Consider the following 25,431-nt stretch of genomic DNA (forward strand, 5'->3'; position numbering starts at 1 on the left):
TATATTTTCTGTTTTAATGTTGGTTTTGTTTTCTGATTATAAAACTAACACATTCATTTTCTTGAAACCTAAGAAAATGCAGAAAATTTCACAATCACCCATATTCTCACTACACAGATAAAACATTGTAACTCTTTTTGATGTATTTTCTCTGAATATTTTTTCCTTTTTGCCTAAATATAGAAATTAAATATAAACAAAATTAGGATCATACTAGATGCATAAAGTATTATCACTTTGGATTAGCATTTTCCATGTAATTAAAATCTTCTGAAAACATGAATTTTAGTAGCCATATATTCCATTATATTTGCCATTACTTATATATCACACGATTGTAACCATACTACTATGTTATGTTAGATCTCAACTTGTTTCTCATTTATTTATAAGAATCTTGAATTAAAGCTAGGAAACATAACATCCCCAATTGTGGCAAACAGTTTTCCTTGTTTGTGGTATTTTTTAAGATGGTTTTTGCATTAAATTTTTTTTTTTTTAAAAACTTTTATTTTTTTTTTTTTGTTTTTTTTTTTTTTTTTGAAACTGAGTTTCACTCTTTTTGCCCAGGCTGGAGTGCAATGGCATGATCTCGGATCACTGCAACCTCCACCTCCCAGATACAAGTGATTCTCCTGTCTCAGCCTCCTGAGTAGCTGGGATTACAGGCACGCACCATCACGCCTGGCTAATTTTGTATTTTTACTAGAGATGGGGTTTCACTGTGTTGGCCAGGCTGGTCTTGAACGCCCGACCTCAGTTGATCTGCCTACCTCAGCCTCCCAAAGTGCTGGGATTATAGGCCTGAGCCACCGTGCCCAGCATTTTCTTAGTAATTTCTATGACTGTTTTCACAATTAAAGAGTCATCCTTGATCCAGATGTTAGTTTTTCTCAATTCCACTTACTTAATAATCTAGGTCAGCTCTATTACTTTCTGATGCTTCAATTATCATCTTTGGTAAAACTCTTTTTTTTTTTTTTTTTTTTGAGATGGAGTTTCACTCTTGTTGCCCAGGCTGGAGTGCAATGGTACATTCTCGGCTCACTGCACTCTCTGCCTCCCGGGTTCAAGCGATTCTCCTGTCTCAGCCTCCCAAGTAGCTGGGATTACAGGCATGCGCCACCATGCCTGGCTAATTCTGTATTTTTAGTAGAGACAGGGTATCATTATGTTGGCCAGGCTGGTCTCGAACTCCTGACCTTAGGTGATCCACCTGCCTCTGGCTCCCAAAGTGCTAGGATTACATGCATGAGCCACCACGCCCAGCCAAAACTCTGTTTTAAGGGGAAAAAATAATCTAAAAATTAATTTTCACAAAATGTACAGCACCCAATGTTGTGAGAATAGTAGCTAATCATGGCACACTTGTGCAGTTATGGGATTGAATTTCTAGAGTCTGGCTGAACTGTCCAAATTGGCTGAACTGTCCAATGGGCTATAGTTTCATGCAATCTAGTAACAGTTGTTCACTGAGGTTTAATTAACAGTGGGGATGAACGTAGATTCTGAGTCGAATGGGTCCTTCTAGAACTACAATAGTGGTAACAGAAATCTCTCAGTTAATTGGTGCCCATTTTGTTAGCCAGGTTTTGGGAAACTGGGCTATGAGAATAGTGGGAAAATGGGGATCTATTTTCTGTTTCCTCATTTCCTGAAGGGGAGTTGCATATAGTTTCTTGGCTTGTAAGAAGAAAGGAATTTTAGTCTGACCTCATTTGAGAATGGGAACTAAGTGGAAGTCAGGAGCCCACTGAGTTATCAAGGGGTTTGACTTTATGGAAGTTTTATATGTGCTGTGCAGTCTATTTCATTTTTCCTGGAGTATCCATTGACGTGTCTACCAGTTCCTTTCGCAGAATCACATTGTTTTATTTTGGCTTCAACATGGGCAAGTCCCAGGGCAGAATACATTTAAAAAATCCTAATTCCCTTTTTGAGAATGGGTTTACAGTGTTATTCTTGCATCTGTAGCTTGAAAACAATTCTAGTCAGTGAAACACTGGAGGATTAAATGGGCCCCAAACCAAATATAAGAACTATAATTCTCTACGGTATGCACATACTAAATTATAGTCTAGAACAAAGATCCTGAAGGGGCTTTCAGTTCATTCAGAGCAACTTCATAACACGACAAATGCATGAACACCAAGACTCCCATATGCTTTCCTTGTGCATACAGATCTTTCTTACAAAGCAAACTCACATTCAATGCCAAGTCAACTGAGCTTACTCAGTTTTCCCAGAACCTGACTTACATCATAGATTGAAGTATTTTGGAGGAAAAAGGCTTAATATATGTAGAATCCAAGGGCTCTCTGTTGTCATAAATGTTCAAATCACCCTTTCTATTTCTTCTTCTGGACTTAAATCTGGTTCTTTCGTATGGAAAACTTAAATCTTTCTATAATCTTGGCTTGCTTCTAGATACCATCTTTGACAGAGAGATAGAAAAGATGTGTTACTACCTTTCCTAAGAAGGGTTGCCTAAGGACAGCCCTTTATTTTCTCAGCATTATTAAATCATTCCTTTTGTCATCTCTTCTCCACCCTAAAATGGAACACTAAGAAATAAAAGATACAATTTCTACTCTTAAGTACCAAACTAGGAAGATGAGAGGCTAACAGAGATGCAAATAAGAAAGCAAAATAAGGGAAGACAGGTGCAAGAATGTGATAACATCACAAAGTCCTCCACTTCTCGGATTCTGAAATCAAAATGCTGCTTAATGTTGCCATCTTCAAATCAAGGGGGAATATTTCTACATATATATCTATTCCCCCTTGATTTGAAGATGGTGACATTTTGAAGATGGCGAGGTGGCAACTCAGAGTGGAATTGGGTTTATTAAGAAACTCTAGTAGAGCAGACCTGAAGGGAAATCATCTCCCTCTTCCTCCAACTGCATAGATCCTCCCTCCCACTCCATACCAGGAATACGAAAATTAATAGAGTATTGTCCCTGCCGTCCAGGTATACACAGACTAGTCAAGAGGGAGAAGGAAATTTTAAGACTGGTGGTGGGGAGAGTTCTTAAATCCCTTATGTCATTCTTTTAAACCATTCTGATTTCACTCAAGTCTTCAGTGAAAGGCACTAAGTTAAAGTGTAGAGTTTGATGCACTTTTACCTGTGTACACATCTATGTAACCACTACCCAGATCACGAGATACAACTTTCCCCAGCACCCCAAAGGCTCACTTGTGCCTCTTCCCAATCGATAATCATACCCTGTCCCCAGAGACAATCAACATTCAGGCTTCTATCACCACAGATTAGTTTTGCCTAAAGGATCACCATTTAAAGACAGCCAAAAATAAAAGTTTAAGCAAAACCTCACATAATTAAAATTCAGGTTAATTCAAGTTTATGAAAATACATAAAAATGAAGTCCTAGTAATGTTTCAGTCTTAGTAATGAGTGACTCCAAATGAGATTTAATTGATTTTTTTTCTCTTGACGTTTTAGAAATACCTTTTCCAAAGACTTATAAGGTACAGATCTTATATAACCTATAGAAGGCTTCTGACGAGCAACAAAACTTCAATGATCTACAACAAAACTACTACTGGTACTGTTATTTGTCATTACATTATTTTTACTAGATTATTACTTTTTAAATCCATACTGTTCTGCCTCCCTACATTTTAGTTTCTTTCCAAGTTTGAGTTCTCGCCTGAATCTATAATATCTAGTTATAATAAGTGCATATACTTATTGTAATAAACAAAGAAATGCTTCAGTGTAAAAATTACAAAGTATAATCTTTAACTCTGATACTTTGGTTTGACAGAATCTATCTATCTATCTATCTATCCATCTATCCATCCATCCATCCATCCATCCATCCATCCATCCATCCATCCATCCATCCATCCATCCATCCATCCATTTATTTAGAGACAGGATCTTGCTCTGTTCCCCAGGAGTGCAGTGGCCCAATCATGGCTCACTGCAGCCCTGACCTCTTGGGCTCAAGTGATCCTCCCTCCTCAGTCTCCCAAGTAGCTGGCACCACAGGCATGTACTACCATGCCCAGCTAATTTTTTTTTTTTTTAAGAGACAGGTCTCACTATGTTGTCCTGGCTTGACAGAATATTTAAATAAAGCTGTCCTGCAGGCTAATGTGAATATAAAACTAACCATAACAGTGATAAATATAGATAGGAAATAAAGATATGAAATTTTAAAAACTTGATGGGGGTAAGAAAAATGTTGAGTGAGACATTATGAAAATGAGAGTCACATGAAAGGGTGGAAGACGAGGCTCTGTTAATTGTGAAAGAGGGCAGAAATGGTCACAGTGCACAAAATAAAAAGAAAGAAAAGCATAAGATCATGGAATGCAAAAAAAGAAAACTTTAAGAAGAGGTGGTAAACAGAGATTGCACGCTATAGAACTAAACAGGAGAAGAAATCAAATGAGTTTGTCAAAGGAGTCACTGACCTGGCATTGCCAGGAAAGTAATGGTGACAGAAGTTAGACTCCAAGGCACTAGGAAGAAAAAAGACCATATGAAGTCAAGGTATTAAGTATAATAATACGTTTAAAATAACAACAGTCGACATTTACAGACTTTACTATGTGCCAAACACTGCCCTACGCACTTGACATATATTACAATATTCTAAAATTCTTAAAATAATCCTATAAGGCAGGCATAGATTTTATAGATGGAGAACTAAGGCACAGAGAGGTTAAAGAAGTCACCCAAAGCCACATAGATAAAGAGGCAGGATTCAAACCCAGGCAGCCTACTCTGGAGCCTACATTCTTAACCACTAGGCTATACTGCAGCAAAAAATTTCTATTGTTTTCATAAAGTAGAAGGTGCTGCTGCCCATGTAAGGGTGCTGCGAGAGTAAACTATGATTTAACAAGGGATAGAAGAATACTTGAAACAAACAAACAAACAAACAAACAAACAAAAACTGAAGGAAGTGTGCTTGGGAGTTAGCCATTAGAACTAACTTGTGACAGAAGCATGAAACCAGAATGGATAAAGTCTGCACTGTTTCCATTTTCTTCCAGCAAGCAGCGTTTGTTAGCCTGGGAGCTGGAGCAAAGGCATCAAAATTCCTGAAGATGACAACACACAGCTTTAACATTTAAACTAGAAAATTCAGTTCAGATAATTTCTCCAATTACTACTAGCATTTCCAAAAACCCACTGAAAAACCCACTGCGTATCCTGCACCAGGTAAGGTGTTAAAGTACAACATGATATAAACAGGCTAAAGAAATTAGGTGGAATTCTTCTTCAGGGTCTGTGCAAGGTAGCATTGTGAATATGCTGTTTCTATGACCTAAAAATAACCAGGGCAGCCTACGACACATCACCTATACCCTCATGATTATTTGTGTGATTTCAGTTCTATGATCTCAAGACTGAACCTGTACAGCACCTACTACATAGTAAGCACTTAACTGTTTCTTAAGCTATTACTGAAACGAAAAAAAAAAAGTTATAGCAAGAAAACAAAACATATTTCATTCTCTTGTGCTTGCACAGCATAGAGTGGTGATTAAAAGGAAGGCCTCGAATCAGACACACTTAAACTTCATTCCAGATTCTACCACTTATTACTAACTTTCTAATTAATCTTCCAAACACTTTTTTTTTTTTTTGGAGATGGAGTCTCTTTCTGCTGCCAGGCTGGAGTGCAGTGGTTGCAATCTTGGTTTGCTGCAACCTCTGCCTCCCAGGTTCAAGCAATTCTCCTGCCTCAGGCTCCCGAGTAGCGGGAACTACAGGCGCCCGCCACCATGCCTGGCTAATTTTTATATTTTTAGTAGAGACAGGGTTTCACCATATTGGCCAGGATGGTCTCGAACTCCTGACCTCGTGATTCACCCGCCTCAGCCTCCCAAAGTGCTGGGATTATAGGCATGAGTCACTGCGCCCAGCTTTTTTTTTTTTTTTTTTAAATTAAGGATCAAGATAATTTATTTAGGTAGAGGACCTGAAAGAGATAATCCCCAAATTAACTTGTAAATGAGATTCTAAGAATTCTTCTGAGTTTTATAAAACTTAAAATTATTTTTTTCTCTTCTTTAAAATTTACTTTAAGTTCCAGGATACATGTGCAGAATGTGCAGATTTGTTACATAGGTATACATGTGTCATGGTGGTTTGCTGCACCTATTGACCCATCTTCTAAGTTCCTTTCTCTCACCCCCCACCCCCTAACAGGCCCTGGTGTGTGTTGTTCGCCTCCTGGTGTCCATGTGTTCTCATTGTTCAACTCCCACTTATGAGTGAGAACATGTGATGTTTGGTTTTATGTTCCTGTGTTAGTTTGCTGAGGATAATGGCTTCCACCTCCATCCATGTCTCTGCAAAGGACATGATCTTTTTCCTTATTATGGCTGCATAGTATTCCATGGTGTATATGGACCACATTTTCTTTATCCAGTCTATCATTGATGGGCATTTGGGTTGGTTCCATGACTGTGCTATTGTAAACAGTACTGCAATAAACATACGTGAGCATGTGTCTTGAATGATTTATAATCCTTTAGGTATATACCCAGTAATGGGATTGCTGGGTCAAATGGTATTTCTGGTTTTAGATCCTTGAGGAATCGCCATACTGTCTTCCACAATGGTTGAACTAATTTACATTCCCACCAACAGTGTAAAAGTGTTCCTATTTCTCCACAGCCTCTCCAGCATCTATTGTTTCATGACTTTTTAATCATCTCCATTCTGACTGGTGTGAGACAGTATCTCATTTTGGTTTTGATTTGCATTTCTCTAATAATCAATGATGTTGAGCTTTTTTTCATGTTTCTTGGCCACATAAATGTCTTCTTTTGAGAAGTGGCTGTTCATATCCTTTGCCCAATTGTGATAGGTTTTTTTCCTTATAAATTTGTTTAAGTTATTTGTAGATTCTGGATATTAGACTTTTGTCAGATGGGTAGATTGCAAAAATTTTCTCCCATTCTGTAGGGTGCCTGTTCACTCTGATGATAGTTTCTTTGGCTGTGCAGAAGCTCTTTAGTTTAATTAGATCCCATTTGTCAATTTTGGCTTTTGTTGCAATCGCTTTTGGCATTTTCATCATGAAGTCTTTGTCCATGCCTATGTCCTGAATGGTATTGCCTAGGTTTTCTTCTAGGGTTTTTATGGTTTTGGCTTTTACATTTAAGTCTTTAATCCACTTTGAGTTAACTTTTGTATAAGGAGTAAGGAAGGGGTCTACTTTCAGTTTTCTGCATATGGCTAGCCAGTTTTCCCAGCACCATATATTGAATAGGAGATCCTTTCCCCATTGCTTGTTTTTGTCAGATTAGTTGAAGATCAGATGGTTGTACAAATGTGGTGTTATTTATGGGGTTTCTATTCTGTTGCAGTAGTCTATATGTCTGTTTTAGTACCAGTACCATGCTGTTTTGGTTACTGTAGCCTTGTGGTAAAGTTTGAAGTCAGGTCATGTGATGCCTCCAGTTTTGTTCTTTTTGCATAGGACTGTCTTGGCTATACAGGGTGTTTTTTTATTCCATATGAAAATTAAAGTAGTTTTTTCTAATTCTGTGAAGAATGTCAATGGTAGTTTGATGGGAATAGGATTGAATCTATAAATTACTTTGGTAGTATGGCCATTTTCACAATATCGATTCTTCCTATCCATGAGCATGGAATGCTTTTCCATTTGTTTGTGTCCTCTCTTATTTCCTTGAGCAGTGGTTTGTAGTTCTCCTTCAAGAGTTCCTTCACATCCCTGTTAGCTGTATTCCAAGGTATTTTATTCTCTTGGTAGCAACTGTGAATGGGAGTTCACTCATGATTTGGTTCTCTGCTTGTCTATTGTTGGTGTAAAGGAATGCTTGTGATTTCTGCACGTTGATTTTGTATCCTGAGGCTTTGCTGAAGTTGCTTATCAGTTTACGGAGTTTTTGGACTGAGATGATGGGGTTTTCTTCTTTTTTTTTTTTTTCTTTTTTTTGAGACAGAGTCTTGCTCTGTCACCAGACTGGAGTGCAGTGGCGTGATCTCAGCTCAATGCAACCTCTGCCTCCTGGGTTCAAGCGATTCTCCTGCCTTAGCCTCCTGAGTAGCTGGGACTATAAGCGCACACCACCACACCCAGCTAATTTTTGTATTTTTAGGAGAGACGGGGTTTCACCATGTTGGCCAGGATGGTCTCTGTCTCTTGACCTTGTGATCCACCTGCCTCGGCCTCCCAAAATGCTGGAATTACATGCATGAGCCACCGCACCTGGTGATGATGGGGTTTTATCAATATAAAATCATATCGTCTGCAAACAGATACAATTTGACTTCCTCTCTTCCTATTTGAATACGCTTTATTTCTTTCTCTTGCCTGCTTGCCCTGGCCAGAACTTCCAATACTATATTGAATAGGAATGTTGAGAGAGGGCATCCTTGTCTTGTGCCGGTTCTCAAAGGGAATGCTTCCAGCTTTTGCCCATTCAATATGATATTGGCTGTGAGTTTGTCATGAATAGCTATTATTTTGAGATACGTTCCATCAATACCTAGTTTATTGAGAGTTTTTAACATGAAGAGATGTTGAATTATATCAAAGGCCTTTTCTGCATCTATTGAGATAATCATGTGGTTTTTGTCTTTGGTTCTGTTTATGTGATGGATTATGTTTTTTGATTTGCGAATGTTGAACCAGCCTTGCATCCTGGGAATGAAGCTGACTTGATTGTGGTGGATAAGCTTTTTGATGTGCTGCTGGATTTGGTTTGCCAGTACTTTATTAAGGATTTTTGCAACGATGTTCATCAGGGATATTGGCTTGAAGTTTTCTTTTTTTTGTTATGTCTCTTCCTGGTTTTGGTGTCAGGATGATGCTGGCTTCATAAAATGAGTTAGGGAAGAATCCCTCTTTTTCTGTTGTTTGGAATAGTTTCAGAAGGAATGGTACCAGCTCCTCTTTGTACCTCTGGTAAAATTTGGCTGTGAATCAGTGTGGTCCTGGGCTTTTGTTTTGGTTGGCAGACTACTAATTACAGCCTCAGTTTCAAAACTTATTGGTCTATTCAAGGATTCAACTTCTTCCTGGTTTAGTCTTGGGAGGATGTACGTGTCCAGGAGTTCATCAATTTCTTCTAGATTTTCTAGTTTATTTGTGTAGAGGTGTTTATAGTATTCTCTCAGGGTAGTTTGTATTTCTGTGGAGTCAGTGTTGATATCCCCTTTATCATTTCTTATTGTGTTGATTTGATTCTTGATTCTTCTCTCTTTTCTTATTAGTATAGCTGGTGGTCTATTTTGTTAATTTTTTCAAAAAACCAGCTCCTGGATTCATTGAATTTTTGCAGGGTTTTTTGTGTCTCTATCTTTTTCAGTTCTGCTCTGATCTTAGTCATTTCTTGTCTTCTGTTAGTTTTTGGATTACTTTGCACTTGCTTCTCCAGCTCTTTTAATTGTGATGTTAGGGTATCAATTTGAGATCTTTCTAGCTTCTTGATGTGGGCATTTTAGTGCTATAAATTTCCCTCTTAACACTGCTTTATCTGTGTCCCAGATATTCTGGCATGTTGCCTCTTTGTTCTCATTGGTTTCAAAGAACTTCTTGATTTCTGCCTTAACTTCATTATTTACCCAGGAGTCAATCAGGAGCAGGTTATTCAATTTCCATGTAATTGTGTGGTTTTTGAGTGAGTTTCTTAATCCTGAGTTCTAATCTGATTGCATTGTGGTCTGAGAGACTGTTACGATTTCAGTTCTTTTGCATTTGCTGAGGAGCGTTTTACTTCCAACTATGTGGTCGATTTTAGAATAAATGCCATGTGGCACAGAAAAGAATGTATATTCTGTTGATTTGGGGTGGAGAGTTCTGTAGATGTCTATAGGTTCACTTGATCCAGAGCTGAGTTCAAGTCCTGAATATCCTTGTTAATTTTCTATCTCATTGATCTAATATTGACAGTGGGGTGTTAAAGTCCCCCACTATTATTGTCTGGGAGCCTAAGTCTCTTTGTAAGTCTCTAAGAACTTGTTTTATGAATCTGGGTACTCCTGTATTGGGTGCATATATATTTAGAATAGTTAGCTCTTCTTGTTAAATTGTTCCCTTTACCATTACGTAATGTCCTTGTCTTTTTTGATCTATGTTGGTTTAAAGTCTGTTTTGTCAGCGACTAGGATTGCAGCTCTGCTTTTTTTTTCCCCCCATTTGCTTGGTAAATTTTCCTCCATCCCTTTATTTTGAGCCTATAACAGCAATTTTTCTTTTTTCTTTTCTTTTTTTTTTTTTTTTTTGAGACAGAGTTTCGCTCTTGTTGCCTAGGCTGGAGTGCAATGGCACAATCTCGGTTCACTGCAACCTCTCCCTCCCGGGTTCAAGTGATTCTCCTGCCTCAGCCTCCTGAGTAGCTGAGATTACAGGCATGTGCCACCATGCCTGGCTAATTTTGTATTTTCAGTAGAAATGGGGTTTCTTCATGTTGGTCAGGCTGGTCTCAAACTCCTGACATCAGGTGATCCACCTGCCTTGGCCTCCCAAAGTGCTGGGATTATAGGTGTGAGCCACTGTGCCCGGCCAACAGTAATTTTTCAAAGCTTAGTTTCTTCATCTATAAAATGAAAATGACAGTAATAGCACTGAATTCCTTGGGTTGTTTTCAGTATTAAATCAGAGAATGCATGTAAAATATAGCACAATGCCTGGCATATAGTAAGGGTTCAATAAAATAATTAAATACTATTGTTATAAATTTTAATTGCAATTTTATGCCATTAAAGTCCACTTACTTCACTAATGACACAAGTTCAGTTCACAATCAAGTTCTGTGTCATAATTTAAAAAAATTCTTTATACTCAGGGAAAAGTGTTCATAATTACAAAATATTTTGGAATATTTATAGTAATGATAAAATTTATTAAAATTCTTAGAAAGGTCATTTTGTTATAAAAATCACAAATCACTAAAAGGAGATAATAATGTGATGAGAATTAGAAATAATTTAAATATTATGCAATCTAAATTGCAAGGTTGATAAAAAACTAAACATTCTTAATTGTTTATATGACCTGATATAGTCAAGGACATCATTAATGTGGAAGCCATCTATAGCTGGTTACATGCTCACGCAAAGCCTATATATCTGCAGGTGAGATAAAAGGAAATATATGACTTCAAAATGTTCATCTTTTCCCATTTTGAAACCTTTATGGGACACTTATTATGTTCTGGTTAAGCATATTCTATAATGTAATCTAAATTTTAAAGACTTAATTCACAATGATGAAGAATTGCTTTTCTTTTAAATCATGATTTTTAAACAGAATCTCTAAGTTTAACTAAAGAAGACCACAAATATATAATTTCTAAACTATGCAATACAAAATTGTATTTAAAACCATGTTGAATTTACCTCTCTTCAGATATATCTAGACACTGATGATTATAACCATTTCTACCTTCAATAATGAATGTCCACACCTTAAATTTACAAATGTATATTCTTTTTATAAATGACAGGAATATGCCAGTCCACGGGAAAACATAAAGCATGTGTTTCAAAATGACTAAAGGAGCTGCTCAAATGTCTATGGATTATGGGCAATCCTACTGATTAATTTTCTTTGCTGTCTTTTACTTTTGTCTACTTTAAAGTCAATTTAAGCATTCAATGGCTATTGATTAGCTAAAAAACAACACACCTCTAATTCAGTGGTTAGATAATTTACAATTTCCCCCCTGGAAACATTAAGAATATTGCTGAGAAGATGTGTTAAAAGACTGCAGTGAACAATGACAGAAATGTGCTGTGTGCATGTATTTATAAACCCCAGTGCCAACTCAACCGAAACTTTTTGGTAAAAGAAAGATATCTGATAATTAAGTATGTCAATCTGATGGAAATGCCACAGAGCAAAAATGCACACTCATTAGATCTGCTTAACAGTCATCTCAATTAGAAACTGAAGAAGGCATTTCTACATGATGTTACCTTCAAAAATAGGTTTTCTGCATAATGTACATGGTCTCTGCCGATTCCCTATGAACTCAAAATCCTATAAACTGGAACAAATCTAAGCTGGAACAAATCAGACTTTCATGTAACAGCTTCAGTTCCAACTTAGGTTAGAAAGAAACTTTTCTCTTACTATAGCCTGGTCCTAGGTAGAAAGCAAGAAATTATACTATTTGTTATTTCAGTAAACAAGAAAGGAATTGTGTTTTCTAGGACTGGGCAGGAATGGGGGAGAGATCTTAAGGTGTCATATCCTCTTATTAATCAATTATTTATTCTTACGATGAGTTCCAAGGCCTAGCTGATCACTAGTTAAAGGGCAGCTAGGTGCCCTTCAGAAAGGTGAAAGAAGCAGGGTATGGGAAATCCCTTTATTTTCTTTTTTATTTTTTTATTGAGACAGAGTCTCATTCTGTCACCCACACTGGAGTGCAGTGGCACAATCTCAGCTCACTGCAACCTCCACCTCCTGGGTTCAAGCAATTCTCCTGCCTCAGCCTCCCGAGTAGCTGGAATATACAGGTGTCCACTACTGTGCCTGGTTAATATTTGTATTTTTAGTAGAGATGGTATTTCACCATGTTGGTCAGGCTGTCTCGAACTCCTGACCTCAAGTGATCCACCCACCTCGGCCTCCCAAAGGGCTGGGATTACAGGCGTGAGCCACTGCGCCAGGCCTGGGAAATTCATTTTTAAACACATTTTTCTCTGCCACTTATCGGGGGAGAAGAAAAGGGCAGTACTAAAGGTCAAAATATAACGTGGCTCTGGTCCTCCCATACAATGCACACCCCAAAAGAGGAATCTAAGAATGCCTTTTTTTTTTTTTTTTTTTACAGTAGTAAAGAAAATAGAGCAATTAGAAATCTGAAAAGGACGATAGGTTAATTCAAAGTATTTTTAAATGACTGAAAAGTAGCTTTGGTTAAAAGGAAACATTCTTCCTTAGCCTATGAAGTTACAATTGCATGGTTTAGTTGGAGGTTATAAAGCACAGTCCCATGTGTTACATTTTAAAGTTACACTAAATTATAAAGTACTTACCCTTAAACTCAAGCCTTTTCATGCCAGACTGTTGCTGTGAGCCCTGTACAAAACATGCTTAATAAGAGTATAATATATAGTTTTCTTAATAAGATGTGAATAATAATCATTAATATGAGATCCAAGAAAAGCCCATAAGAAAGCCAGAAAAATCTTATTAAACTTAACTAACTTAAGAGCATGGAATACTGGAATGAAGTCTACAATCCTCAAGCCAAAACACTCACCAAACACTGATGTTGCTCAGTGAGAATTTTAAGCTGTGGGAGAAGGAGGTCAGGGGTAAAGAGGTTTAAAAAAAAAACAATTTGGAGCTCTGTGTAGAGTTTTACCCTATGCATTAGGGAGAAGCATTTTAACAATCAAACAATACTTCATAAATAAATCTTTACTAAGGATTGCTTTATAATGAAAAAACCCAACCAACCAAAACAAAACAAAGTTCTAGAATACCACCTAAAAAACAAAGACCCAGAATATATAACCTTGTTAGATCCTCATTACGTATAAGTGGAAACAAAGACAGAGTCATTAATCTGACTTCTTTCTAAACTTCTAAAGTGCTGGGGAGAAAATCCGCCACAGTAACATGCACTGAGATCTGTTACCTTGTTCCTTCCTGTCCAGGGCTAGGGGACTCTTCCTCCATGAAGTACCCTTTCCTCACCCACAACACACTCCATCCCTCAAAGGGAAACTTGCAATGCCAGGTCAAGGAATTTGGGGAAACTGGAAGATTTCTGAGCAGAGGAGTGACATAATGAAAGCAGTGTTTTAGGAAAGAGGAGGTGGGCAGGCCCGAGTGACCACAGACACACAAATAGGGTCCGAAGGAATGAATGTACTAACTGTCCATCCTTGCTTCTTACTAGCACAACAAAATAGTGCTTGGAAACAGTAAATTGCTTACATTCCTGTAGAAAGCATTAGGCTTGAATCTCAAAGTATTTGGTAACTATTAGAACCCTGTATCATTCAAATGGGGAAAAGAAACTGATTTCACTAAATTAACTCAGCAAACTCACATAGAATAAAGATATCAAATTTGGCCTTGAAGTCTTTCATTTTGTTCTGCTTTCTAGATTCAGAAAAATACATATGAACAAAGAAAAGACAAAAGTCTTATTTAGGAACTGAGGGTTCATCCACCAGTTTTATAAGCTACTGACTCCTTTATGGTTACTTCCACTAGATTGGTAAATGTCCTGAAGGTGGTCAGAGTTGAGCAAACAGAAAGGTTATTCCCTGACTGACTCTCCCTGGGGCACAGTCTCCTGGTCCCTCTCCATCTTCCCCTAAAGTATGGAATATCTCCTGTAATTTATTAAATACTGTACTGAAAGTGAAAAACAGAATGGTTGCATAGGTACACACCATCAACACACACAGCTGAAAGCACACTGGGGCTGGGCCCAGGAAAAGATCAAAATTCAAAATCGGAAGTACAGTTTCTACCAAATGCATATTGCCTCTGCAGCACTGTAATGGCAAAAAATCATAACTCAAATCCTAAGTTGCAGACTATCTGTATTGAATAAATGCTTCAGGCTGGGTGCTGTGGCTCACACCTGTAATCCCAACAATTTGGGAGGTCGAGGCGGGTAGATCACTTGTGGTCAGGAGTTCGAGACCAGCCTGGCCAACACGGTGAAATCCTGTCCTACTAAAATACAAAAATTAGCTGAGCATGGTGGCATGCATCTGTAGTTCCAGTTACTCGAGAGGCTGAGGCAGGATAATTTCATGAACCTGGGAGGCAGAGGTTGTAGTAAGCCGAGATTGCGCCACTGCACTCCAGCCTGGGCAACAGAGTGAGACTGTTTCCAGAAAAAAAAAAAAAAAAAAGCTTTACAATGATTACACAGCATTCAGAATTCATTTCATGGGCGCAATCTTCTTGGACTAACTAGAGTGTATCGTGATGCCTTCTCTGGCCCTTCTCCAGACAAAGGGGACTGCTTGCATTCCCCAGCCCCATACCCCACCCCACCACTTATTGCCATGTTCTTGGTACTTCCAGGCCTCCTGTTTCCATATTTCAGGCAGTTGCACTCTTGTTCATTTATTTTATTTTTTTATTTTTAGTATAAACAGGGTCTCACTACGTTGCCCAGGCCTAGTCTTGAACTCCTGGGCTCAAGTGATCCTCCTCCCTTGGCCTCTTCAAGTGCTGGGATGACAGGTGTAAGCCAGCCTGGCCCGGCCTCTTGTTCATTTTTGAAAAGCCCCTCACCTCTCCTATGACACTTTCTCTTAGCTCTCCTATGATTCCATCTCCTTCTTTAGGACTCACATAACCCTCTAAACCCTGATTTTGGCATTCAGAGAGTTGGGTTATTTTTGCTGAAATCATCCTTCTCCTTCTAGACTATAAGCTGTTTGATGGCAGTGACCAATCTAACTTCATGAGGCTTTTGCTGTTGTTAAGTTTTGTTAACTTTTTACAGAAAAATATGTATTTTGAGAATTTTTTTTGGTAATCATTCATTGATTCAACAAGTATTTACTGAACCATGAATGGGTCCCAGGCCTTAGGCTCTATTTCAAACTCCAAAATACCAAGTAATCAGTTGAATATCTGGTTTGTGTTTAAAAAAAGGAGACAATTTTGTAGAGTCAATTTTGCTGAAAAGAACACAAAATATTACAGCAATCAAAATTGTCCTTTAAATGTTAAGTTCTATAAATTCTTTTAAATTACACCTAACAATCCATTTAAGTTTGAAAAGAAGATGCAATAGATCACAAGTGCCTTTTCCCTGGAATTAGATGTGTAACCGATCCATAACAATGTTTTTTTTTTTAAGTCTCACTGTTTGCCAAATATTTTACAACCTTTTGAATTTTTTTTTTTACCAAAAAGAAAAAACCTAAAGCATTTATTTTTTCCCCTTTACTCTCCAGTATCTGCTAAACAACTAGCACTAATATGGAAAGGGGATAAAGCATATATTTGCTTCATTCCAAAATGTTATATTAATTAATTTTACAAAATAAAGAAAGCATTGTTTTCTGACATTCATTATTAAAGTAAAAGATGACCAAGGCTCATATTCTAAAATGTATTACAGAATGTACAATGTATTCCTTGAGGCATAGCACACTCTAAAATCTGTTCAGTTATAATAAAAGAAGAACTCTCTCAAAGAAGTCTTTCTAAAAAATAGGCCTTCACTCCGTCTGACTGCCAAGCTGACTTACTTTGGCAAGCAAGCCTGGAACATTTTCAATTTTATAAACATTATCCCTTTTAAAAAGTTAATTTGACTGCTTTACGGAATGTCAAAATAAATCCTGGTTTCAGTGAAATCAAAATTAAATCTTACCAGACTTCTTCTAAAATCAAATATCATCATCAGATTATGTAATCAGTATAAAGTGTAAAGGCTCTGAGTTTGGGGGGCTAAAGAGACCTATTTATTCTTCATGACCCCTTTTCCTCCTCCAGAAGGCAAATGAGTGACCACCTTTTCCTATAGGTTGATGGTGTGAGGTGTGTCATTTATAAAGAAGAATGAAAAGGAACACATCATGTCTTTATTTAAACCAGGATCCAGTAATAGCTTCATTTCTAAAACAATACCAACAGGATTAAGCACAGGCATGAAACAATACAACAAAACTTAAGAGAAAGTGAAAGGAACAAAAATGGAGAACAGAAGGGAGATTATAATTTGGTACCAGATACTGTGTTAAGTGCAAGATAGCTACTGTTACTCCCATTTTACAGAGATGCTCTTACTACTTAATGTTGTACAATGAGGAAAGAATTCAGAAAAGAAAAATAAATTATAATGTAGCAACAATGATTGCTTCTAGAGACTAGCTATACTTCTCTATCCTGGAGAAAAACTACATTTTTACATTTATATTTTAGATCTACTTACAAAAAGCCCGGCAACTATAAACTAAATAAGATGATAGTTTTTGACTCAAAGATATGCAGTGACTTTTGTGGAATGTAATTGTGGCCTCTGAATTCTGAAGATTCTGAAGGATATTGCCTACTTGTTACACATTTTTTGCTAATATAGGACTTTTAATCCTTCAGATTTTTTTTTTTTTTTTTTTTTTTTCTGACGGAGTCTCGCTGTGTCACCAGGCTGAAGTGCAGTGGCGCGATACCAGCTCACTGCAACCACTGCCCAGGTTCAAGTGATTCTCCTGCCCTCCCGAGTAGCTGGGATTACAGGCACGGGCCACTACGCCCAGCTAATTTTTGTATTTTTAGTAGAGATGGGGTTTCACCATGTTGGCCAGGATGGTCTCAATCTCTTGACTTTGTAATCCGCCCGCCTCGGCCTCCCAAGGTACTGGGATTACAGACTTGAGCCACTGCGCCTAGCTGTCCTTCAGGTTTTTGAAGGGATTTTTTTTTTTTTTTTTTTTGTCATTTCTTTGTTATTTAGTAAACAAAACACAAGCAAATACTAAGTAGAATTATGTCAACAACAACAAAGTATTCACTGTCAAATATTGCTGTTATTCTATATCATATAAGTTTCATTTGCTGCCGTGGACTTTGAAAAGGGATCTCAGCTGTTTTAACAGAGCCAAGGAAGGTAGTCCTGTTCAATAAAACTCTGCAATTATCGTAATATTCTCCATCTGTGCTGTCCAAAATGTTAGCTACTAGCCACATGTGGCTACTGAGTACTGAAAATGTGACCAGCGCCAAATTTTCAATTTTATTGGCTTTATTGAAAAACCAATGGTTTATTGAAAAGCAAATGTCTAAAGAACGCAGTTTAGCTATTCCTTCTTGCAAAAGACACTTGTCCAGCAGTTCCAGAGAGGTAATAATTTATATAAAAAATAAAGACAAATGATTGTTTCACTATTAGTAATCTTTCAATGGTAAGAGAGGAAAAGAGGGGAATATGAATTTGTAAAACTGTATAGTCTAGTTCTTTGTATTAATATATAATAAAACTTGCCTGTGCCTCTGTAAAAGCACTGGTATTTAACTTCTGTGGTCCAGAGAATACAACAGCTATTCTGTAAACACCAATCAAAGATGACAATCTACCTATGGTCACCCTATGCTAAAATCTAAGTGTCTTATCTTGTCCAATTCTACATCTTTGAAGTCAGGAACCAGACTTTGCCTTTTCCACCTGTCTCCAGCACCTAAGGCTTATTAAATACTCATTAAGCACTTGTTGAATAAGTGAATAACTAACTCTGAATTTCTCCACTCATTGCTGCAACATCTTAGAGAAGCATTTGAATGCACTCTGGGTGATGTGGGTAAAGCAGAGACTGTGGGATCTGTGTCAGTGGGCAGGTTCATGCCACAATGTTGATGAAGTGTTCAAAGTGATTTCTGGCTCAATTTTTCTGGCTAACAAAATAATACAATCACCAGGGCTAAGGAAAGGGGAAAGGGTGGGTCACCATAGGCCATGTGCGGTGAAGTAAGACACTTTGGGATATGATGCTCAGAGCTGTAGTTTTACCCCTGGATGTCATGATACAGCACAGGCCAAGAAACAAGAATTCTGGTGGTAGAATACTTGTCTTTTTAATATAACAAGAGAATTCTCATTTCTTACTTTTTTTTCATTTTAAAAGAGGCCCCTTCACAGAAAATAACAAATGTCCTAAAGGGAAACAAAAAGAAAACCTCTGAGAAAAGTGAGTTAGAAATTAGAAAATTATTAAAGAAATGAAGAAGAAAGGAAATGTAAGTTACAAAAATTATACAGTCATAACATATGGGGGTGGCAGGGACAATATTTAGATAACCTTAAGGGGCTAAGCTAGTCCCAGGGTTCCTCAGTCCCCTCTATGCCAAGCATTCTTAACTCTATATAGCTCTAATTCCTCTAGTGAGTCACTTGAAACATTCAAAATGGCCATCTGTCTATGAAATCACCTTAGGTAAATAAAAATGCATTTGGCAGGTATCCAAAAATATCACAGGTTCCCTATCATGATAATGAGTCTGTGGCATTGCCAAGTATCATTCATGGAGTCCGCTGTTACAATCAAGAATATTTCTTTGCAACACCAAATTAAAAGGTAAGTATAGTTTAGATTAGAACTCTAGTGTGCTATTTTTGGATGCAGAACCCCTTATTAATTGTGCAATAATACCATTACTCTTTCACTTTAATACAGCAATAAGAAGATCCCAAATGAATAACTCAAAACTTGCTTCAACCAGCACACGTGGAATGTAACTGGCTTTTGAGAGGCATTTTCCAGCTCTCTGGAGGATAAAGAGCAGATCATCAAATGGACTGTTCAGGAGGTAGACTGGGGACACCCACAATGACCCTCCGCTCCCACAATCTTGTTCTCTTTACCTTTCTTACATGTTTTAGTCCCAGCTACTCAGGAGGCTGAGGCAGGAGAATGGCATGAACCGGGAGGCAGAGCTTGCAGTGAGCCAAGATCAGGCCACTGGACTCCAGCCTGGGTGACAGAGCGAGACTCTGTCTCAATAAATAAATAAATAAATATATACATATATATAAAAAAGCTTTTGCTTTTGAAAGCTTTCCCTTCACAACTTTCCTCCACTCTCCATGTTTTGCCTCCTCAAGTCCCTTCATTAATTTCTAGTCATCTTTCAAGGGCCATTCATGTTCTGCTCTTCTTAGTCAGACTGTCCCTAACCTCAATAACCTACAGGGATCCTTCCAGGGGATCCTTCCCACCTCTCAACTCTTAGAGTTATTTATTGTTTCTACTGCAAAAGAAATGTCTTCTTCTTCTTATTCTACTTATTTTATTTTTTAACTCCCCAGGTGACTCCAAAGACAATCAGCTAGGTATAGGACTTGTTGGTATAAGTCTTTCCTCATGGTGGGGAGACACTATTTTCTGCCTTTTAAAATTCCTTACTGTGGCTGGACGATGTGAATCACACCTGTAGTCTCAGCACTTTGGGAGGCTAAGGCGGGCGGATCACTTGAGGCCGGGAGTTCAAGACCAGCCTGGCCAACATGGTGAAACTCTGTCTCTACTAAAAATACAAAAATTAGCTGGGCATGTTGGTGTGCGCCTGTAATCCCAGCTACTCAGGAGGCCGAGGCAGGATAATCGGTTGAAGCCAGGAGGTGGAGGTTGCAGTGAGCCGAGATCATGCCACTGTACTCCAGCCTGGGCAATGGAGCAAGACTCTGTCTCAAAAATAAACAAATAAATAAAATAAGATAAAATAAAATTCCCTATTGTTCTCAATTAGACATGTTAATTAATGGCTGAGTAATGTATATGAGGACAGGAATCTACAAATGTAAAAGCCTGAAGCTTTAAAATGAAATCTAAAGCTTTAAAATAAAATCTATTTAAGCTACTTAATATTTGGCAATAATTAAAACAGATATGTTAAATGTGATCCTTGCAATAATCTTTATTTTATTTTATTTTTGTTTTTTTTGAGAGTCTTCCTCTGTCACCCAGGCTGGAGTATAGTGGTGTGATCCTGGCTCACTGCAACCTCCACCTCCCGGGTTCAAGTAATTCTCCTGCCTCAGCCTCCTAAGTAACTGGGACTACAGGTGCTTGTCACCACCCTGGGCTAATTTTTGTAGTTTTAGCAGAGACAGGGTTTCACCATTGCTGGCCAGGCTGGTCTCGAACTCCTGACCTCAAGTGATTGGCCTGCCTCAGCCTCCCAAAGTGCTAGGATTCTAAGCTTGAGCCACCACACCTGGCCTTAATTTTATTAATCAGAAGACTAAAAAAGAATTAAAAAAAAAAAAACCACAGATGGTTGATATAATGAATCTTTTAGAAAGATTTATTGGAGTTTAAAGAATCAAAAGGGGATGAAAGAGAGTCTACTATACAAAAGGCGGTAAGCAGTAAATGGTCTAGACTAAAATTATATTTTCTATCTGATTGAGTCTTTAAAACATTCTCTATGGCTTAAGTACTTTATAAACAACAACAACAAAAACTTCAAAAAACACTTTCAAATACAAACAGGTGGGCCCATTTGTGGTCTAGGTGCAAATAGCAATAAAAATTGATAGCACTTAGGATCTTCCATCACCATACGATTTTAATCTAAGGCGGTCAATGTTTAAGATATCCTTTAAAGTAATGTGAAGTCATAAATACATCTTAAACATTAATTGAATAATATTTCATTAAGTACTTACTTGATGTTATCAATTTAGAAAGAACTTGAAAATTACATAGCAATAAACCACAATAAAGAAAACTAAAAAGACTTGAAGTTTCTGGTAGAGATCAACCTCTAGAACCTTTGTTACAGTAAGTTCCTGAAAGAGTTGTGTAGAATAATGAAAGGCAGTAAAGCATTGTACAGTATCCTCATTTTCAGAATTCCATACCAAAGACATCCTGTGCAGACTTTCCCAAACTGCCCTGTTCTCCCATACATAGCAGCTCTATCCAAGAACACATTTGCTTCTGTGGATATTTTATTGGTTGGGGAAAGGACGAGACAGCACCTCACTCAGTGCCTTGCCCATAGCACAATTCTGCAAATATAATACCTGCTGGCCTGAGTCAAAGTGCTTCAGTGTTCATTCTAAGATAAACCCCACCACTATTGCCCTCAGTGCATTGTCATGTATTACCCAGCAACCTCATTCTTTCAAAGAAGCCCAGGGGACATCACTCTTTCACTGTTACTGTTACTCTGTAGTCCTCTCTGGAAGCTCAATGTCTCAGCTCTGTTTACTTAGTTCCCTTCTTCTGTCTTCCCCCATTTTAGTGAATGGAATTACCATCTACCCAACCAGTTGCTCAAGCCAGGACACTGAAAATCAGTTGTGATTCTTCCTCCCTTTGCCCCTCCGATATACAATTATCCACCAAATCTAGTAGATTCCACCTCCTAAATCTCTCTAGAATGAATTTATTTATAAATCATGGTTCAAGTTATCACATTTCTCACTTGAACTATTGCAGCAAGCCTTCTAGTGTTCTTCCTATCTACAACGGTCCTGATCCAATGCAATTTGCTCTCCACAATGCAAATGATGAAGTTTTCTAAAATGTTTCTTACTGCGTGTGTGTGGTTTTTTTTTTTTTTTTGCTTTAAAATTTATAATCTCACATCAATTAGGATGCCTACTCTTTAAAAAAAAAAAAAGATAAAATAACAAATGTTGGCAAGGATCTGGAAACACTGGAACTTTTTGCACTGCTGGTGTAAAATGGTGCAGCCACTATGGAAAATAGTTTCTTAAAAAGCTAAAAACAGAATTACCATATGCTCCAGCAATTCCACTTCTGGTCTGAGCATATACCCCAAAGAACTGAAAGCAGGGACTTGAACAGAACCCAAGTTCATAGTAGCATTATTCACAATAGCCATGACACCCAAAAGATGGAATTGTCCATCAATGAACTGATACAATGTAATATGTAATTGATAAAATGCTATAATGTAATATACAAATATGCAATGGAATATTATTCAGCCTTAAAAAGAAAGGAAATCATGACGCATGCTACAACATGAATGAACCTTGAAGACATTATGCGGAGTAAAATAAGCCAAAGAGACAAAAGGACAAAAAGTAGAATGGTGGTTGCCAGGGGCAGGTGGATTTATAATTTAGTGAGTATGGAATTTCAGTTTGGGAAGATGAAATAGTTCTGCACAAAGGTAGTAGTGATGGGTGTACAACAATGTGAATGTACTTAATGTCACTAAACTGTATACTTAAAAATGATTAAAATATTAAATTTTATGTTATGTATATCTCACCACAATAAAAAAATCACAAACACACACAAATCTACAATGGGTCCTCCTTAGCCTCAGGATGAAGTCTGGAGATTGCCTTAATGTGGTTTACAATGCCCTTCAGGATTTAGTCCTAGTATACCTCTCCTCTTGCTACCATTCTGTCTTCCACTAGGGTCCAGCCATATTGACCTATGCTGGAGCTGAGCGCACACCACCTTGTAAAAGTATTTGCATAAACTGTTCCCTCTACCTAAAAGACAAGCCTCTTCAGTTCTCTCTCCATCTGTAACTTTTCTTCATCTTCAGCCCTGTGTATTCCTTCTTGATAGTGCTTACCACAATACTGTAGCTGCCTATTTGCTTTACTGTCTCCCTTCCTACTAAAGAATGTCTCAACTTGTTTGGAATTACATCCTCGGTGCCACATTGCAGATTATATAACTAATGTAGAAAATAGCAAAGTAATAATTGAGGCACAATAAAGTATGTAATATACACAAATGGACATATACTATTCCTCTGCAGGCATCTTTAAAATATTTTATGTCTATTACAAACAGATAACCGAAAGCTCAAATTCTTGAGATACAATTCTAAATATAAAAAATTTCCCTCATACTAATCTTTCTTCTACAACTTTTTTTGATGGACAATTGTGGCAATTTTTAAATCAGCGTTTTTCAAATTAAGTATGAGAGAGTTTTTATTTCTCTCATAACTTTTAAAATGTAAATATTATATAGTTCAGTCACAGCCTTTACTTCCAAGCAACTTCTCCATGGGTCTCAATTCCCTTTTAAATAACATACTTTTTTTTCCAGAAGGCAGTTAGCTTTTCCATCATTCTTTCTCTTTAGATAACACACAAAGACAAATCCTATACGGACAAGTCTGTGGACCCAGTGGTCATACACAGTCTGAAGTCAGTCCACCATGATTGCAAAAGCCCCGGTTCCAACAATGACTCCACAACCAAGGGTAGTGACAAGCTCAGCCACCTGCCTATCAGTTTGTTTTTAAATGCCATTCTATTTAAAGTGTACACAGGGATCTCATTGTTTTTGAATTAGGTCACTGAGAAATGCTAAGTAAAAATCCTGAAACTCTTGGCACAACCTTCCATATTGAAAGGATTGGTTATTTGTCCACAGTTTTATTATGTTGTGATTTTTTTAAAGGAGGTATCAGCTTCAAAATGCAGAAATATCTATCTTATTTCATACTTTGCAACCATATAATTTATTATTTGAAACATCAATATGATAATTTAAAAATCAACTGTTCACACAATTTGATTCAAAATGGAAAGAGTCTAAAACTAGTCATGTAGCACAAAGTTGTCAGGACAAATCTTCTAAGAAATGACTTTGGTATATGTGAGTTCTTATCATAGCCTATAACTAAAAGACTCTCAAATCCAATATGGAAAGTGTATTCAGAAACTGCAGAAACATGCTGTGAAGGACTCTCCTCTTTTCCCCTCCCCACTCTTTCTTTCTGCTTTATTACCACGTTTCCCTTCCTCTCTTTAAAAAGAGTGTAACGGCCGGGCGCGGTGGCTCAAGCCTGTAATCCCAGCACTTTGGGAGGCCGAGACGGGCGGATCACAAGGTCAGGAGATCGAGACCATCCTGGCTAACACGGCGAAACCCCGTCTCTACTAAAAACACAAAAAACTAGCCGGGCGAGGTGGCGGGCACCTGTAGTCCCAGCTACTCGGGAGGCTGAGGCAGGAGAATAGCGGGAACCCAGGAGGCGGAGCTTGCAGTGAGCTGAGTTCTGGCCACTGCACTCCAGCCTGGGCGACAGAGCGAGACTCCGTCTCAAAAAAAAAAAAATAAAAAAAAAAAAAAAATAAAAAGAGTGTAACCAGATAATCTCAACAATGTTCAAAACCTGATAAAGGTCAAAAGTATTTATCTCTTAATCCCTTTTTGGATCTGACTTTTTTTCCCTTTTTTTTTTTTTGTAGATACAGAGTCTTGCTGTGCTGCCCAGGCTGGCACTGAAGTCCTGGGCTCAAGCAATTTTCCCACCTTACAGAATCTTACAGCGATTCTGTAATCCCTGCAGCCGTGAGCTGCAGCACTCAGACCTGACTCTTCAATCAAAAGTGAATTTGCTACATGCATACAGTGGATTACTACTCAGTAATAAATGGAAAAACAAATACATACAATAATTAGATGAAACTCAAAAGCATTATGCTGAGCAAAAATTGCCAAATATGAAAGCATACATACTGTACGATTCCACTTATATGAAGTTCTACGAGCAGGCAAAACAAATCTACAGTAATAGAACTCAGTAGTGATTGCTTCTGGTGAAGACAGAGGTAATAACTGAGAAGGGGCATGAAGGAACTTACCTTCTGGGGTGACAGAAATGTTCTACATCAGACCAAAATGTGGGTTACGCTTTTGTACACATTTGTCAACACTGTTCAAACTGAATAATTAATATCTGTACATTTCCCTATGTGTAAATTATATCCTAATTTTAAAGAGAATGCTCTTTTTCTAGCTAAACTTTTTTTATTACTTAAAAATATGAAATAATACTAGGTCTTTACAAAGTACTTAGTATTTTATAAAATATATTATCATCGCTAACCTATGCTGAATGCAACTTAACTTACCCATGGAAAAAATAGCTGAAAATCATATATATGAGAAACTATGGGCTGAGGTGGAAATAAGCACGGACAATGATATTGATTTTTCTAATACTTTTCAATCTA

At 37.6% G+C, this 25,431-nt stretch overlaps 1 protein-coding gene across 3 annotated transcripts in view; it reads right to left on the reverse strand.

Annotated features, from left to right (window-relative positions):
* Nucleotides 1-25,431, reverse strand: part of DISP1 (dispatched RND transporter family member 1) — a 198,749-nt gene that overhangs the window by 35,517 nt on the left and 137,801 nt on the right. The window lies entirely within an intron of this gene.

This window comes from Theropithecus gelada, chromosome 1, assembly GCF_003255815.1.
Source record: "Theropithecus gelada isolate Dixy chromosome 1, Tgel_1.0, whole genome shotgun sequence".
Classification (NCBI taxonomy): Eukaryota; Metazoa; Chordata; class Mammalia; order Primates; family Cercopithecidae; genus Theropithecus; species Theropithecus gelada.